Below are 20,456 nucleotides of genomic sequence, written 5' to 3'. Positions count from 1 at the left end.
CCCCAACGGACTCGTACGTCTCATACACCCATATCTCAACAACAGAAGCTTGAACACTGACGATCAGGGCAGTCACCAAGACACCGTGTACAAGCGGGAGTACCCCAAGTCAGCATCCTGGGGTCCATCTCGTTTAAACTCTACGCCAAATACTTCCCAACCAAACAAAACATGATGGAAGACATCGCCATCCTAGCGCAAGCTTGGAGAGCATCAAACATCAATTCACGATTACAGACAGCACTCAGAACTGCCTAGCCTTGGCTGGAATGATAGGGTGTTAAAGTAAACCTCGAGTAACTTGAAGCAGTTCTGTTCACATGCAAACCGAAACAACTGCACAAAACATAAAGACTGCAGACAAATAACACTACGAGCACGCCCAATACGTTTCTGTGGGAAATTCAGATACTTCGGTATCTGGCTGGACTGGAAACTTACTTGGGGGACACCACAATGGATATGTAACCTACTGAGCAAACGCGAGGCTCAAACAGCTTTACCCTATGCTCAACAGACAAAGGACACTAAACAGGAGGGTGTCGAGGTCCATGATCACGATACAAATTAGGCCATCTACATATCTACATTTATACTCCGCCAGTGATGACGTACGCCGATCCTGCCTGGGGATACGCGGCTCCAATACGCCGTTGCCGTCTGCAGGTCATACAGAACAAAGTGCTACGTATCATCAGCAATGCTCCACGATACACACGCACCGCGGTTCTTCACCGGGAATACCACCTTGAGACCCTCACGGAGGTATTCAAAACACTCGTCACACAACTGTACATTAACTTTCTAACACTCGAGACACTCGAACAGTCCCTTCATTCTTAACCTGGGAAACTATGACCACAATCATAGGTGGAAACACAACCGCCCAAAAACAATTCTGTCTAGGTACAATTAACCAGCTATGGACAGCACAAACTCACAGACAAAGCAAATACTGGTGAACCCCTGCATCACAGCAAAACTAACTGGCATTGCCAACTGCTAAAAACTAGCCGACCAACCGGCAAAGCAGAGAAGCCATACTGCACACTAAACGCAAACAAATTCAACCAAACATCTCACACAGTTCGATCGATTGATGGCAAATCGACTGCTTTGCTTCAGCTGACCCAGGAGACTCATAGCTGTCCAGCCCTGCAGTACCCCTCCTCCATAGGATTGACACTCTTTATGACGACCTAAGCTATGACAATGGTACTGAGCATGACACGATACCCGAAACTAACAACAATCTCACCCTTGCACAGTCTGTCGCAGATAACAAGAAACTGTTCCCATATTCGTGGATAATCCTACCCAAACGTACTGACAATATCACGGGCTCACACCCCCTGAACACCTCGTCTGTAACTAACAAAACGGAGGTGACAGTAGAGCTTTTGTGATGTTCACCACATCGGTGTGGGCGTGGAGGGGCTCCACCCTACAAAAAGAAAGACAAAAAACTACAACAGGAGCCCGTATGTTATGTATGCCACGCGAATGTTACATGAATTTTTTGAAGGCTGATAATGTTCTATAATGTAATTTTAAGAAATGTTGAATGTGGAAGGTCCCCTGCACGGACATCGTTACAATGATTAGTATGTGGTACGTGTCAGTAATCAGTACATTAATTTCAAATATTTACAAAGTGTACATAGTTTGTCAGACAGAAATGTTTACGCTTGCTTCGACAGACAAATAATAGTGTGCCGCAGGAGGAACGGTCGTTATGCCGGCCGTTGTGGCCGAGCGGTTCTAGGCGCTTCAGTCCGGAACCGCGCTACTGCTACGGCCGCAGGTTCCAATCCTGCCTCGGGCATGTATGTGTGTGATGTCCTTAGGTTAGTTAGGCTTAAGTAGTTCTAAGACCAGGGGACTGATGACCTCAGATGTGAAGTCCCACAGTGCTCAGAGCCATTTGAACCATTTGGAATGGTCGTTATCCAGGGGTAAGACAGGAAAACTCATTTGAAACAAAAAGCTTGATATGGGCATATGACCCGTTCTGATTAGTTTCTAAGCTAAGAGACTTTTAAAGTTTCTGGGCTACTGCCGTGCACGTATGTGTCTTACCCAGCCAACCTTTTTGAAGTTTTATTCTAGCCCAACCCACCTTGTTGCTTTCAGCGTTCTTGTTCGGAATGTCTTTCAGCTTAAACCAGCCTGTTGAAAGCGTAATTGTCGATGGTTTGTTCCGGATGAAATGTACATAGGACTGAGAATGTATCAGAGAGAACAGTGTTTGTACACGCGCAATATCGTTTACCAGTTAATAAAATTTCCACAACATCTCCAATTGGGATAGCCAGGCTATAAAACTAAAAATAAGGGATATTTAGCACTCTCGGCATGTTTTAGCTTTAGGAGGCGGTATATACAAGTGTACACAAATAATGAATGTTTCCTGAAACGTTTAGGTATTGGAACTTCTTTTACAAAATATGTTGGAAACTAAGGAGACTTTGTCTTGTATATGGTACTTAAAATATTTAATTAAAATAACCTTATTTGTATTACAGCATTATTCTTATTTACCATAATATTTCATTACAACAACTTTCATAGGAACGTGGCTCTATTCATATTTACCGTTTGCTTTGCACTCATTCAAAAATGTGATACCATTTTGTAAATTTTTGAAAAAGTCTCTGCAACAAATGTTGGAATTCGTAAGGACTTAATATTACTAATTAACTTATAGGCTTTCATAAATTCTTTGTTAATATAGACCCAGGCCTAGAATTTAATTAAATAAATGAATATAATTGTTGCATTTACCAATCTACCAATAAATTAAATGATTATTGTATCTGTGGTTGATGCATGTTGCAATTAATCTCTTGCCCTTCCATGTGCTATGCAGACTTCCATTTTGTATAGAGAAGAAAAATCTTTATGCTTGTTATTTTTTACTAATCCCTCCCAAAAATAAGTTTTTCCCAATGAGATAGATACACGCACGGATTTCTTCTTTGGTGATGTCTTCAAGTGATCTTCGCCGTCGCTCTCCCCAACTACAGTCAGGTAGATGCACTAAATACAACACGAACTGCACACTGAACTGAGCTCGAGCTGCACGTCCACCACGCTACCGAAGCACAAGACGAAAGTTTCGTCAAAGAAACTTCAAGCTTGCGAGCATGAAAAAAAGAAAATTCAAAGATGATAAACTGGAAATATCGAATTTGGGAACGATAATCTCTGAAACATAAATGTTACCATAAATAAATATATAAAACTTCATGAAATACTTGAGATGGGTAAAATACGAGGAAATTATGTAAAATATGGGAGACTTGTCGAAAATATGGGGGACACGGGAAAATGTGGGGAAAATACGGGAGACCCCGTAAAATACGGGACACCTAGCGACCCTACCTGTAATACGTAAAACACCTTCACCTCTCATACTTCTCCCTGTAAACTTGTGTCCCAGCACTATAATCTGCCTCACATTAGAGAACCCTGGCTTGCTGTCTGTTCTCTATCAACATGTTCAACTTTCCCTTCTCTATACAGCCTCTACTTCCTTTCGCGGTGGAATTTCAGTTGCCTTCCCCTCACAGACTGTGAAATTGCCCCTGAAATTTACTTCTTCTTCCAGCATAACCTAACCTATCCATCCCACACCAAATTGTGTCTCCAGCCCACCTTTTCCTTCCACAGCTGGCTTCCCCTGCTATTCTAACTCCAGCATACCATTTTCTACCCATAAGGACATCCCTCATCCTTTTCCACTCAACAACCTCCTCACTACGTCCCATATCCCAATCTCCACTCCCAATTACCTTAAGCCGATATCTTATCATCCTCATTGTGATTTATATTCTATATCACATCATCATAATCATTTCACAAACATAATCATCTCTACTTTAACCTCATAAATTGTTTTATTTTAATCTTAATTATTTTATAAAAGTCAAGAGCGTCCTCATAGTGGCGTGAAATCTGAATAGATATCATCTTTCATATGTAGAAACACGCCTACCAAGATTCGTTTGTATCGCACAAATACTTTCTGGTGTTCCGATTTCTTTTTCATTTAGTGTATTCATGTAGACTCAAACGTCTGGGCTCCAATACGCTCCTTTTCAATATCAATGTCGCCTCGTAAGTCCATGTAAGATTTTAGCTTAGCGGCTCATTGTGGTTCTTAGTTTGGTATGGACAGAGATGCACCTATGCATTCCTCAATACGAGTTTGTCCTACACTGAAGAGCCAAAGAAACTTGTACATCTGCCTAATATCGCGTAGGGCCCCCGCGAGCACGCAGAAGTGCCGCAACAGGACGTGGCATGGACTCGACTAATGTCTGAAGTAATGCTGAAGGAAATTGACACCATGAATCCTGCCGGGCTGTCCATAAATCCGTAAGAGTACGAGGGAGTGGATATCTCTTCTGGACTGCACGTTGCAAAGGCATCCCAGGTATGCTCAATAATGTTCATGTCTGGGGACTTTCGTGGCCAGTGTTTAAATTCACAAGAGTGTTTCTGGAACCACTCTGTAGCAATTCTGGACGTGTGGCGTGTCACATTGTTCTCCTGGAATTGCCCAAGGCCTCGGAATGCGCAATGGACATTAATGGATGCAGCTGATCAGACAGGATGCTTACGTACGTTTCACATTTCAGAGTCTTATCTAGACGTATCATGGGTTCCATATCACTCCAACTGCACATGCCCCATACCATTACAGAGCCTCCACCAGCTTGAACAGTCCCCTGATGACATGCAGGGTCCATGAATTCATAGGGTTGTCTCCATACTCGTACACGTCCATCCTTTCGATACAATTTGAAGCGAGACTCGTTCGACCAGGCAACATGTTCCCAGTCGTCAACAATCCAATGTCGGTGTCGACGGGCTCAGGCGAAGCGTAAAGCGTTGTGTCGCGCAGTCATGAAGGGCTCCGAAAGCCCACATCGAAGATGTTTCGTTGAATGCTTCGCACGCTGACACTTGTTGACGACCCAGCATTGAAATCTGCAGCAATTTCCGGAAGTGTTGCACTTCCGTCTCTTCAGACGTCGTTTGACCCGTTCTTGCAAGATCTTTTTCCGACCGCAGCGATGTCGGAGATCTGATGTTTTACAGGATTCGTAATATTCACGGTACACTCGTGAAATGGTCGTAAGGGAAAATCCCCACTTCATCGCTACCTCAGAGATGCTGTGTCCCATCGCTCGTGCGCCAACTACAAGATCACGTTCAAACACTCTTAAATCTTGATAACAACTGCACCAGACACTTGTCTTATATAGGCGTTGCCGACGGCAGCACCGTATTCTGCCTGTTTACATAACTCTGTATTTGCATACGCATGCCTATACCAGTTTCTTTGGCGTTTCGGTGTATTTCGTTCATTTATTCACAAAATAACATCTTTCAGTGTCCTGGTTGAGAAATTAGCTAATTATAAGAACGAAGTAGCAGTCCCAGTCACAGTCAACTTAATAACACGACGGATTTCAATTGTTACATAATCATCGCTAAGTTTTGCCCTCCTAGTTCGTGTTCATGTTAGCTTATGTGATAATTCTTCCAACTGCAATTAACGAAATGTAACCACCCTGTTAAATTGGTAGAAACTTAATCAGACGGTGTTGTAATTTTGAAATGTGGGTTAGGATGATTGTCGCGTGTTAAATATATTTCGCGTGAAGCGCCTATACGCTACAGGGAAAGGTCAATTGTGGAAACTAAGGCACTGAATATTAAAAGTAACGTTATTAAGGAATACACTCGAAGAGGGCACGTACATAAGCGAGTGATTGGTTCAAAATAAGAATTAATAGTGTGAAGGAAATGGGTCATAAGTACAGTTTACGTCGGTAGACACTCAGTTGAAAGCGAACGTTCGATCGGGATGGAGGCACGTACGTTCTACGTACTATCATTCCCCGTGGCCTGGATAAAAGAATTGTAATTAAAATGCATTTATCCATCCAAGAAAGAAAATAATCGGACTTCGAATTAAATGAAAAGAAAGATGCGTGTTCTGAATGTCGCGGCAAATATGACCTAAATATAGAAATTGTCATTGGCGGCCACGAAGGGAAAGAGATGAACACATTCACGTATCTTTGTTGTTGAGCTGCGCTGTCGTGAAGATCGTCGCCTCCGTCTAAATTCTCCATAGAAATTTAAAATAATAGTAACCTTGCAGAGTTGCAGGAGCTGGGATCCATGGTATCGTAAATGAGAAAGTGCTCGCTCCTAAAAATCTTCCATAAAAAGATTGGCTCTCCTGCAAAAATTTCGTCGCTGTTGGGATCTGTCAAAGACGACCTAGAGCTGCGGAAGGCAGGTTTTTACAGGTTTCCGTGTGAGTGCGGCAAATCTTATATTGGGCAAACGAAGCGTACTGTGCAGGATGGCTCTGTAGAACGTCAATGGTGTACTCGCCTTATTCAGTCTTGTAAGTCTGCCATCGCCGAACACTGTATTTCCACTGGTCACGACAAGAATTACAATGAGACGAAAATTCTGGCCCATACGTCTAACTTTTGGAGTTCTATATTAATGAATCCGTCGAAATACGACTGACAGTGAGACTCTTATTAATCGAGAGGGCCGTTTTCAGTTGAATTCGGCATGGAATCCAGTCGTTGAAAAACTTCGTGTTCTTCGTAGCCAGCGTAGTTCTGTGATGGAACCGCGGGAAGAAAATCGAATTCATAACGATGCGGTGAGTTATCGCCACGGAGGTCGCGCTACGCAGCAGAATCGAACGCGCTCAAGTAGCGCACGCGCAGCGCCAAGTGAATCCACCACGCATGTGCCGGCCGGGCCTTAAATTCCAGAGCTCAGTGCGTTTTCGCCATTACCATCTGAAGATGCCCAGAGGACTCTGTGCCGAAATATTGTGGCAGGAAGTTACAAACATCCGGAAGTTCTCCCGAAATTTTGTGGGACGATATGTACGCCAAGAAAGTTTTAAATCTCACAATAAGAAATTTAGTTCTCCTCGGACTGAGCGATGAATAGAATTTATGGAAAATTCTGACAAGTGGAAGGTACAGGATGATAGAACATCAGTTAAGTCGTCAGGAAATTATTTCCATGAGATTGGAATATATCCAGCAAATAATTGAAGAACCGCTTTTCTGAGAAGAAGAGGTTAGCACAGGAAAGGAATTGGTGGCGGGCAGCATCAAAGCAGTCAGCAGACTGGTGACTCAAGAAGAACAAAAAATAGGTATCCGGCTACACCATCAGCTTCGATTTAAGTAAGACCTGGGAACGGAGCCTTGAGGGTGTACAAACCACGACGGCAGTTTGTGGGGAGATCCATTCACGCGACGCACGGAGACTGAGGAGCGTCACTCGTGTCCCGGTAGCGCACTTCCCCTTCCATCTCGCTAGGAGGAGGAGGAGGAGGAGGAGGAGGTTAGTGTTTAACGTTCTGTAGACAACGGGGTGATTAGAAACGGAGCACAAGCTCGGATTAAGGAAGGACGGGGAAGGAAATCGGCCGTTCCCTTTCAAAGGAACCATCCCAGCATTTGCCTTGAGCGATTTGGGGGAATCACGGAAAACCTAAATTTGGAAGGTCGTACGCGGGTTTGAAGTGTCGTCCTCCCGAATGCGAGAAGTGTGATAACAACCACTGCGCTCGCTCTCTCGGTCCATCTCGCTAGCGAAGCCACCAACGGGTTCTAGGGACATGGGCGTGACAGTGGGGGGCAGAGTGTGTATAAGATGGTGCCCAGGGCCGCCTGAATATGGTACCAAGTGTGACGTTTTCTATGACTAGGCTCGATAAAAATAAATTCTGGGCCTCTATTCGAACGTGCCAAAAACCCACCTTTTGGATTTCATCTTTGTCATGTGATGAATTTCAGTAGCTGCAGTAAAAGTCCAGGTTTGTGGTCCCAGAATTCACTTGTGCTCTCCGGTTTTTCTGAGAGTGTAGATACTGTCAAATTAAAACATATCTCCATAGCAGAGCATTACTTACGTAAACATAACTCACAAAAGAATTTCAAGTAACACCTGACGTTGGACATGTTTTCGCACTGTTACCAACTTACACTTGAATGGCATTCATAGAAATTAAAAATATTGCAGACATACACGACGTACCACATTAATTGACTCTAAACTGCCATGCGACGTTTCTATGAAATATATTTATAGACATATCTCTCCCCACCAATTTTTAGGGATATTAGATCATAAAAGTAAAGTGTATACGTGCGCTAAATAAGAGTCACTCTGCCTGAAGACGAACTATTTTGATGTATATTACTCTTAAGAGTTTTCCTTTGTAAATTACATTTCTGTGAATTTATATTAATGTGACAGCAGCCGTACTTGCGTCCACAATTATTTCCATACAGTGTGCCATCTTAGCAAAATAAAATACCTGAATTATTTACGTAATTTAAAACGATGGGAATTGATGTGTAATGTGCCTCATCTTAAAGAAATTTCCGTCCTGATTCCAAAACTGGTCTTAGTCCGATATTATGGAGGATTTAATATTATGATTTATATTTTACAAATATTAATTCAACTGATGCGTTTTGGTTACAGTGGTATGTATAAAACGTGACCTGTTGTCCTCGAGTATCAGTTGAATAAACATCTTTTTCAAAGCAGCCCTTTAACTGAATTTTAACATTGCACAGCAGCTACCTTTGTTAATACGTCATACAGTTTTGGAATTAGCCAAGTGAGTAGGCCCCCAATGAAAAGTATTATCCTGTTACGGTGCACACTTAATATAAGTCCTGAGTTCATGACATCAAAATATGGGATAATGAATTTAACTTGTTTCAACATTCAAAATATGGATTTCTTATAGAAAGTGTAAAATATAGTTTCAGAAGGTTTGTATGGTATTTATGGAATCAGCATGCATGAATTATGTTGTGCGGCTTATGTAAAAGAAAAAAATAGAATTAAAGTGATAAAGTTATTTTAGTGTCAAAGAGTTTGTTTCTAAATGCGTTCGACTTTGCTTCGGTAATAGGCTATGGAATTATATCACACAAGTCAGTTTGCCGAAATATCGCACCGTTTGGACGATGCAACCAGTTGAATATGTGAAATGTACAGTTAAAGTGGAATTTTATTTGATGATGTCAACGTAAAGAAATTATTCCCTTAACTTAATCACGTGAGCAGAGCTACAAAACATCTTATGGCTCAAAATAAATCTTTCACACTGCAATGGATTGTATATTGATTTCCAACTTCCTGACAGAAACCAACTGTGTGCCAGACCAGAACTCGAACCTGGTACCTTGTATTTCCCGAGAAACGCTGCTACTGACTGAGCTATCCACGCAGGACTCATGTCTCTCCGTCGGAGTTTTACTTTTGCCAGTACTTCTTTCCTAATCTCTAAATTTCTTGCGTAAGTAGCGCTCCTGGAAGACTGGATGCCACAAACGTATTACGAATCAATAAAACTGTGAGAAATTCACTATGGAACTCATATATGCTGCTATTGACGGCATCTGGCGTATGTAATGTATTGTTGTTACATGCTATATTGGCAGTTTCCGTGCATTACCACTCTGTCACCTTCACTTTGTACCTCGTATATTCGAAGTTTAACATGATTGATGTCTTAAGATCCTATTCATGTTCTGTTTATGTCAGCAGTTGTTACATTTTGACTAAATTTTGCCTATTACGTCATATGACATTTTCATTTGTTTTTTACTTTTTCATTTATCTTCTATTCAAGGTAACCGCAGCAATGACTGAGTAATGGACACTCCCTGCACATATGCAGGCAATCTGTTGAGCAGATGTGTCTAGCGGGTAGCATTCACAGACACTGAAGGCGTTGGAAGCAAGTCTTGGCTCTCTCCAGTACGATGTCATTCACATTCACAATACCTTCCTTTCATTTACTGCTCAATTCTTTAAATGACCACCGAAACGTACACACATTCGGCGCGATACCCCTCGGGATGACATCCAACAACTCTGTCGATGAATGCCAAGCCGAATAACTGCTTGGATAAGGGCCAGAGGTGGACCAACGAGTTATTGACTTGCTCAATTTGAGAAGTTCTTAAGCTATGGACACCTTAGCTTACATCTGATTTTATTTGTATCTGACTGACAGTCATGTATTTAAAGATACATTCTAATACACTTCAATGTTTTTTACCTGTTTTGTATTTGACTCAGAGCATTTTAGTTTACAACAGGTGGTATCTCTTCTGTAGGAACTAACATGGGTTCTGAAAACAACGTGATCTAGGGGTAGCGTCTTTGATGAGATATCAAAACGTCCTCGGTCCCGGGTTAGAAACCTGCCACCGCTTAAACTTTGGTTAATAATTAGCATTGGCCGCCGTAGATTTCCGGCATAAAAAGTCACCCTCTTTCTGCCAATGGCTTTGTCAAAGAGGACGGAGGAACCGACGGAGTTTCAGGGCACTCTTTTGTCCTTGGGGTGGCAAACTGCCCATAAAGGCGGAAGAATCAGCAATGATCAACGGCAAGAGGATGCAGAAGGCAATGGAAAACACTATGGAAGTACGAGAGTAATCCCAAAAGTAAGGTCTCCTATTTTTTGTAAGTACATAGAACTGTTTATTTCTACAATGGTTTACATCAGTTTACAGCTAGAACATTTAGCTATTTTTCGACATAATCACCATTTCTGTCGATGCATTTTTGTAGATACTGAGCGGTTTTTGTACGCCCATGTCATACCAGCTCACCGCCATGCTGTTCAGAAAGTTACGAACCTCTTCTTTCACCTCGTCGTCGGAGCTGAATCGCTTTCCGGCCAAATGTTCTTTTAACTTAGGGAACAGGTGATAGTCACTGGGTGCCAAGCCAGGACTATAGGGTGGGTGGGTGATTACGTTCCACTGAAACTGTTGCAGGAGAGCAACGGTTTGCCGAGCGATGTATGGGCAAGCGTGGTCATGGAGAATGTGTACGCCCTTGCTCAACATTCCTCTTCTACGGTTCCGAATTGCTCGTTTGAGTTTTTTCAGAGTCTCACAGTACCTGTCAGAGTCATTCAGAGTGATCCGCTGAACTTCACGCATGCTTTTCTCAACCTTCAACACTGTCTCCTAAGAAGTTGACGGTCTCCCGCTCCTTTGTTCGTCGTGAATTTCTGTCCGATCAGCTGCAAACTCTCTACACCACTTATGAACAGTTTTGACATCTATGGACGACTCACCATACACTTCCGTCAATTGGTGGTGGATTTCAATCGGCGCAGTGCCCTTTCCGTTCAAAAACCGAATAACAGGGCGCAATTCGCACTCGGCGGTAACATCCAACGGGAGCTCCATTCTCAACGGCTGCCAAGCCAAGACTAAGCGCCTCAGCTCGGCGTGCGCATGTTTACACATAGCGCGTGAAGCACTCTTCATAACGGTGTGACCAACTGCCACACAAACAGAGTTCTGTACTTACAAAAAATAGGAGACCTTGATTTTGGGATTACCCTCGTACTAAGGGATGACGAGACACGCTTGAAGTTCTCTGAGGCTATAGATACAGCAATAAGGAATAGCTCAGTAGGAAGTCTGTTGGAGATGAATGGACATCTCTAAACAGGGCAGTCACAAAAGTTGGAAAGAAAAACATAGGTAGAACGACAAAAACTGAGAAGGAACCGTGGGAAACAGGAGAAATACTTCAGTTGATCGATGCAAGAAGGAAGTACAAAAATGCTCACGGAAATTCAGGAGTACAGAAATACAAGTCGCTGAGGAACGAAAGCAAGAGGAAGCGCATGGAAATTAAGACGAAGTGGCTGTAAGAAAAAAGTGAAGAAATCGAAAAACCAATGACTGTCGGAAGGACTGACCTAGTATATAGGGAAGTCAAAATAAGCTTTGGTGAAATTAAAAGCAAGGACGGTAACATTAGGAGTGTAACGGGAATTGCACCGTTAAATGCAGAGAAGAGAGCGGATAGGTGGAAATAGTACATTGAAGGCCTCTACGAGGGGCAAGATTTGTCTGATGTGACCGAAGAAGAAACAGGAGTGGTAACAAACGACTATTCACGTTGGTATGTAGAATGTATGAGTCTGGCAACATGCCATCTGACTTTCGAAAAAGTATCATCCACACAATTACGAAGACAGCAAGACCTGACAAATGCGAGAATTATCGCGCATAAGCTTATTAGTTGATGCATCTAAGTTTCTGACGAGAATAATACACAGAAGAATGGAAAAGAAAATTGAGGAAGTGTTAGATGATGATCAGTTTGGCTTTAGGGAAGGTAAAGGCACCAGAGAAGGAGTTCTGACGTTGCGGTAGAAAGGAAAATCTAGACACGTTCATAGGATTTGTAGACCTGGAAAAAGCGTTCGACCTTGTAAAATGGCGCAAGATGTTCGAAATTCTGAGAGAAACGGATAATATACAATACATACAAGAGCCAAGAGGGACGATAAAAAACAAAGTGCTAGGAATATAAAGGGGTCTAAGATAGAGATGTAGTCTTTCGCCCCTGCTGTTCATTCTGTACGTCGAAGAAGCAATGATGCAAATAAAAGATAGGATTTCAATTACACGATTCGCTGACGACATTGCTATCCTGTCTGAAAGTGAAGAAGAAATACATGATCTGCTGAAGGAACGAACAGCCTAATGAATACAGAATATCGATTCAGAGTAAATCGAAGAAAGACTAAAGGAATGAAAAGGAGCAGCAATGACAACAGTGAGAAACTTAACACAGGATTGATGGTCACGAAGTAGATGAAGTTAAGGAATTCTGCCCCCTAGGCAGCAAAACAATCAATGATGGACGGAGCAAGGGGGACATCAAAAGCAGACTAGCACCGGAAAAAAGGGCATTAGTGGCCAAGAGAAACTGCTAGTATCAATCATAGGAAGAAATTTCTGAGAACGTATTCCTGGAGGTCAGCATTGTGTTGTAGTGATGCAGGAACTGTGGGAAAACTAGAACAGAAAAGAATGGAAGCATTTGAGATGTGGCGCTACAGACGAACCTCAAAAACTAGGTGGACTGATAAGGTAAGAAATGAGGAGGTTCTGCGCAGAATCGGAGAAGAAAGTAATATGTGGAAAACACTAACAAGGAGAAGGGACAGGATGACAGGACATCAGCTGAGACATCAGGGAATGACTTCCATGGTACTAGAGGGAGCTGTAGAGGGCAAAAACTGTGGAGGAAGACAGAGATTGCAATACAGTCAGCAAATAACTGAGGACATAGGTTGCAAGTCCTACTCTGAGATAAAGAGTTTGACATAGGGGAGGAATTCTTGGGCGGCAGCTTGGAAACATTCAGAAGACTGATGACTCAAAAAAAAAAACAGATCTGACTGAGAGGAAATAGATAATACCCAAAGAAGGGCGGTGGGTTTCGTAACAGGTTCGTTTAGTAAGCAAGTAAGTGTCACACAAATTATCAACAAACTGCAGTGGCACACGCTGCAAGAGAGGCGTTCTGCACCAAGGTGTGGATTACTCTTAAATGACCTCAGATGTTAGATCCCATAGTGCTCAGAGCCTTCCAATTTAAGTTGTTCGTAATTGTAATTCCTAGGTATTGAGTTGAATTTACGTTCTTTAGATTTGACTGATTTTTCGTGTAACCGAAGTTTAACGAATTCCTTTTAACACTCATGTGGATGACCTCACACTTTTCGTTATTTAGGGTCAACTGCCAATTTTCGCACCATTTATCTCTTCTAAATCGTTTTTGTAACTTGTTTTGATCTTCTGATGACATTATCAGTCCATAAACGACAACGCCATCTGAAAACAACATAAGAAGGCTACTCAGATTGTCTCCCAAATCGTTTTTGTAGGTACGGAACGGCAAGGGCCTATAACACTACCTTGCGAAACGCCAGAAATGACTTCTGCTTTACTCGATGACTTTCCGTCAGTTACTACGAACTGTGACCTCTCTGACAAGAAATAACAAATCCAGTCACGTAACTGAGACGATATTCCATGTGCAAGCCTTCCGGAAATCCAGAAATACGGAATCGATCTGAAATCCCTTGTCAATAGCACTCAACACGTCATGCGAATAAAGAGCTAGTTGTGTTTCACAAGAACGATGTTCTCTAAACCCATGTTGACTGTGTGTCAATAGAGCGTTTTCTTCGAGATAATTCATAATGTTCGGACACAATATATGTTCCAAAATCCTGCTGCAAATCGACGTTAATGATACGGGCCTATAATTGAGTGGCTTACTCCTAATACCTTTCTTGAATATTGGTATGACCTGCGCAACTTTCCAGTCTTTGGGTACGGAACTTTTGTTGAGCGAACGGTTGTATATATTTCGTATTAATACGGGAATACTTTAAATGAAGACAGTACGCTCCAGCAAAATTTAATTTATACAAATGTTCTGAAGTAGGCCTAAACCTATAAGTTCACTCTGACGTACCATGTATCATAAATCACAACCTTTTAATAAGTGCGATTGATAGGTGTCGCAAAGAAACTTTTGTCAAGCTTTGTTCTACATTTGAGATGTTTCAGTTTTTCTGTTATGTAACTGTTGATGCGGAATGTCTACTTCATCATTTTCTACCAGCAGTAAGTACAACAATAAGTCGCTATCATTAATTTGAGAAACGTGTGGTCACTTGCACGAAGTGTTCACGACAGAGTTGTGGGTTGTTTCCACGTGATGCCGTCATCAGCGCGCTCAAATAAAATACATTAACTTCTAATTTTATGGTGCCAAGTACGAAGAAATTAAGTATCATAATAACTGTGACCAATATCGAAAGAAATAGACACTTTATGGTCGATCTGTTGCACGAAACTGTAAGATACGAAAGTAATCAGTTTAGTGCGCCATGAGGTTTCCTCAAAATCAAATGAGGAATTATACTCAGTAGTGAAAAAAATGCGCAGATGGGAAACAGTGAAACCGTACACGAAATAAGCCGACCCACCGTCGATAGCCTATGTATACCGTTTTTTATCATTGTTCATGTGCAGCGACGGAAGAACAAACGTGAGACAGAACCATGCAGTACTGAAGGGCGAAGGGTGAAGTGAACATTGGGTCCCCATTGTCAACAGCAAGCACCTTAAGTGGGTACAAGACACACGGCACATATGCAGTGTTGTGCAGATATGTTCAATGCAATACAGGTACAGATCAAAATCGGAATAAGAAATCTAAGGAAATTCATTTACTCTGTCGCGAGCCATCGGAAATCACTACAGCCTTGAAAAAAAGACTCAGAAAATATCCCTTAACAACTCAAAAAGTTTGTCGTTGGAGTACAGGTTCACCCTGCAGACAGAACGCACGCTGGGGCAGCCGAAAGTACTTTCTGCTTTTCGGTACACAGAACATGTCGCGCACCTTTTTGTGCACAGCGCTCTATATTTGTTCGGCAGACAATGATGATCCAAAACATTATGAGCGCCTGGTTATTAGTGTGTTGGCCCACCTTTGGAAAGCAGTACAGCAGCAATTCTGCATGGAATGGACAGGTACTCGGTAGGTTTCAAGCGAAGTGGGGCACCAGTTGCCGACCCACAGGTCACGCAATTCCCGCAAACTACAGGCCGGTGGAAATTTTAAGAATATATCATGGATTAGACAAGTTAAAAACGACCACGAGAAAGTCCAGACAGAAGCAGTGGAAGTAGCTGACAGGAAGCTGTTCGGTCAGAAGATAAGCCGTTGCATAGAATGAAGTAAAAAAAAGAACAAATAAATTACAGAAAGAGAAACAGTCTAGAGAGAGAGAGAATGAGATCCTTAAGAAAGATCAGGAACAGGAATCTAACAGCACTACATGATCCAACACGATCCACACGCAATAATAATAATAATAATAGACAGACATTGTTTCTTCTTCATAAATGATCAATTGTGCATATATTACTAATTAGACAGAGAGGAAAAATGACTTAATTAGGAGTTGAGTAAATATTCATTTCGAGAATTATGTTTGTATTACAATTCTACTTTGCACTTCTTCGTTTTGAACGAAGCAAACGCCGGCCGGGGTGGCCGAGCGGTTCTAGGCGCTACAGTCTGGGACCACGCGACCACTACGATCGCAGGTTCGAATCCTGCCTCGGGCATGGATGTGTGTGATGTCCTTAGGTTAGTTAGGTTTAAGTAGTTCTAGGTTCTAGGGGACTGATGACCTCAGAAGTTAAGTCCCATAGTGCTCAGAGCCATTTGAACCATTTGAACAAAGGAAACATATCGATTATGTCACCGAAGGCAAATTTAACAGCTGTGTCGTCTTCTATGAACACAAGATCAGAATTAACAGTTCGCTGTCACCCGAGATACTGCAGTCACTGGCAAAGCTATTTTCGACGTTTGGATAAGCATCTCCTAGCCCATACTCAAAAAACTTTCAAAATATCCAAAAGGAAATCCGTTTCAAAGCTCTTAATGTGCTGCTTGACCTAGAACTTGAAAGCAGCTATACTTCATCTAGCTCATTGTATCAATACCTGTGCTAATTTGGCATCAATATCAGCTGCACATTTGTCGAGGTAGCACACAGAGTTTGCTGACAAGAAATAAAAGTCAGATGGAATGTTTTGACACATGTGTGGGGTGTTTCCCATTACAATTGTTACTCTGTTAAATACAGGGTGTCTATAACTAAAGGTCTAGTTTTAAAATGCTGTAGAAAGAGAACGATTGCTCAGAATGACGTCAAATTTGAACAGCGCATTATTGACGCAGAGGAAACGTAACGGAACCACAAAATTTAACTAGAAAATTTGACCAATAGATGGTGCTGTAAGTGCCACAATATGCACAGCAACAATCGCGCGGCAGATGGCTGTTTCTCAGTTTGTCTCACCCAACATGAATGTCTCATGAAGGTTCGCACACTGCTGCTAAATCTGTTTCACAAGAACGGTGACTGTACGCCAGTAGATCTACACAAGTTGGTTGGTTGCTTTTTTGGGGTTATCGGTCCTACAGAAATTTCGGACACTCAAGGGTATGAAAAAAAAAGGCATTGGCCCGATGTCTACTATGGTTCCGGAGAAAATGATTACAAAATTCAAAAATACAGGGTCTTTTGAAGTGCATTGTGGAAGAGGGGGGAAAGCAGTTGATCCGACATTTGTCGCAGATGTAGCCACAGAATTGCAGGAGGGGTCGAGCGGTGGTGTGCAAACATGCAGTGCACGGGGGTTGCTGTACGTTGGACATGCCTGCGAGCACAGTGCATAAAATCATACGATACATCCTGCTTGCCTATCCATACAAAATCACCCGTGTTCAGGAGTTGCTTCCTGCTGACCTGCAAGCAAGAGAAACATTCGTTCTGAAATTGCTCGTATGGAAGTAAACAATGAATGGCCATGGAACTTTCTGTGGACAGATGAAGCCCATCTCTAAGATCATGCCAACACGCAGAATTGCAGAATATGGGCATAGCAAAATGTGGATGCACATCAGCTGGTACCACTTAATTCTGCAAAGGTGACTGTGTGCTGCTGGTTGACGATATCCTTTATAGTAGGGCCTCTCCTTTTTTTCCCAAGGAGATGAGTGACCCACGGGTCCTGTCACCAGCACCGTCACTGGTAAATGCTATGCGGGTCTTCCGTGCAACGACATCATTCCAACGCTTCAACAGCGTAGGATCATTTGCTACGCTCCTATGCACATTGCACAGCCAGTGAAGCGGACGCGGCAGAGGGATTGCGGAAATGCTAGAATTATCAGCGGTCATTTCCCTGCAGTCCGGCCGCCCGAATCACATGATCTTAATCCGTGTGGCTTCTGGCTGTGGGGTTATGTGAACGATGTTGCGTTCAGTGCTCCTGTTACGAACGTTGCTGAAACGAAGCCACGCATTGCGCAGCGCGTTCTGAACGTGTCATTTTGCTTTTTATGCGGTTTTTGGACCCAAGACTGTTAAGGAACGATGTCTTTTTGCTTTTTATGCGATTTTTGGGCCCAGGATAATTAAAAACCAGTTTTTCCTATCCCATGTGGTACGACCTTGCCGTGATGGATGGTCTTACCTAACGAACAGTTCCACAACTATTGACTCCCGAACTTGTGCAGTCATGCACATTGTACAGTACGGATGATGTAATGTGCAACTCCAATCATGTCTGTCGTTTAGGATTCATCTGTCATTTGTAGCCGACCCCATTTACTTTAAGATTCTTACAGCGCCAACTATTCGGAAAATTTTCGATTTCCGTGACTTTTCCCTCTGCGTCAATATTACGCTGTTCAAATTTGACGTCATTCTGATCAGTGATTCTCTCTCCTCCCTCTACAGGGTTTTGAAACTGGAACTTTAGTAATGGACACACTGTACAAGCAGCGATCAAAACGTTTCGGTTGTGGCGTTGCTGCATCGTATGTACAACGTAGCGCGACATCGATGCGGGTATATAAGCCCCCACATGCAGGCAAGGGATTCGTGTGGCGTCCGTGTCTTTCCTACGTGCGTGCGGAAATGCGGAAACGTGAACTGTGGCGACGCAGTTACCAAATCCGTCGAAACTGTTATTCTTTTCCGGCTACCGAAGGGCAAACACCGGTAGACATCCAGCGGAGAGTGAAGAATGTGTATAGGGCAGCATGTCCTTCGGAATCCACCAGTGTGGAATGGTCGCGATTCGGCACTAGACCCCGTTCGATCTGGGAGGCCAGCCTCAACTGGAAGACCAAAATGTCAGACAGTTCAGCATCCGTCCTAATGTCCTGATATCTCCCTATGCCCTCCGTCTCTTAAAAAAGGCTTTTAAGATTCGATGATTTCTGTCGGACTAGGATGTTACGGACTTCTACACGCAGCAGGACAACGTATTTTACCAAACGGGTATTTTCAACCTGCCGCGTCTGTGGAATGATTTCTTCAGTGTTCACGGCGTTTTTGCCTGATTGACGTACAGATTCTGGACTGTACGGCTTTCGAACCGAAACTTTTTGATTGCCTCTTACATCTTCAAGTTTTCAAGCTCAAGCGGTCTCGCTCCAAACCTCAGTCGGTAAAAATCGGATGCTTTCAGCCAAATAGCGTATCTGCTTCAGCATCAGATAGCTGACATTTGAGTCCCTGCAGTATCACAGCAAAGTTCCAGCAAGCGTCCACTGTTCAACATAGCGACCTGTGTGAGTGGAAGCTGTGTGAGACGAGCGCAGTGTTCCACATAAACCACGTTAGCGACAAACGTCTCGTAGGCAGCAATAATCTCTTCATCGTGCTGCTTCGACAAAATGACACTGCAGAACTAAAACACTAACAAAAGCATGCAGTGACAGTCGCCGAACGATGGAAGGGATTCCACTCTCAGATAGGAACGCGAGGGTAGGGAAACTGTCACACTTCCCCCTATTAATTCTTAAATTGTATTTTTTTAAGTGGTCATATTTGGTGCCCCCTCTGTTGTGTCCTCGGTATGGCCCTGCGACCATGATCTTCCAACACCTTGTCGCCTAGTTGTTGTCGCACCGTCCTTCAAGCACTAGATGCTCATGTCAGTGGCACGCTAATGGCCGGCCAGGAGAGCATTTCCGAGATGCTTAGTGACAGGCGCTGAGCCACACCCATCTGCCCTTTGCTAAAGTCGCTTATGTCAATGGATTTCCCCGTCTGCAGCCCGCATCGTCGCTAGAATGATTCTCCCCCCCCCCCCCCCCCCACTACTTTTTTTTAAGCCCCATCGCATCTTCGGCGGTCCCCGCTTGTCGGTGACAGGGTAAGGTTTAATTTTCACCACTTTATTTATTGCATTTGGGTTTGTTTCTTTATGTGTAGTGTCTCTTCTCTAATTTCCTATTCAACTAATGCCTTGGGGACACAGTACCACTGCCATGGCTCTGCGCTGGTGGTACCCACTTCTCGGATGGTGCCATGTGACATGTCTGAGTTGGTCTAACTCCTCATGAATTTTTGTGGATCTTAGTTGGCTCATTTCTACAATAAGTTTAAAATAGGTCTCCTTGTGCAATGCCTGGATGCGCGCGTATCGTGATGCCCTAAGTAACCACTGAAGAAAAATTGGTTCCAATCCATACTAAGCGCCTGGTACAGCAACCGGTTATGAACTTCTAGAAATAAGACATAGGCTGTCTTTTTTCAGGGAAACACCAAAGGACTTTAGTTTGTAATATTTGCATGTGCCGTATTTGGGTCTTGCTAGCGAGGCCATATGACGTGCTCCCATAAATGATTGTTGATAGTACACTTACCTTGTAGAGTCTAACGTTTGTATTTGAGATACTGAGCTCCCTACTGCGGAATAGTGGCATCAGTTTTCTCGCCGTGCCACAGGCTTTTTCTACGTCTTGCACATGTCTATTAACAAAAAAAATGTGCTGATCCAGTGTGACTCCCAGATAATTGACAGTTGAGCACCAGGGCACTCTTGCACTTAGACAATGAGGTTTCTGTCTAGTTGTGGACGTTTCTTGCTAAAGTATATTGCCTTTCTTTTGGCGGGTTAATTTCAGTCTTGTTACGTCTACACCAGTCTGCGGTG

This window comes from Schistocerca americana, chromosome 1 (assembly GCF_021461395.2).
Source record: "Schistocerca americana isolate TAMUIC-IGC-003095 chromosome 1, iqSchAmer2.1, whole genome shotgun sequence".
NCBI lineage: Eukaryota > Metazoa > Arthropoda > Insecta > Orthoptera > Acrididae > Schistocerca > Schistocerca americana.
Note: the sequence above shows the minus strand (reverse complement) of the source record.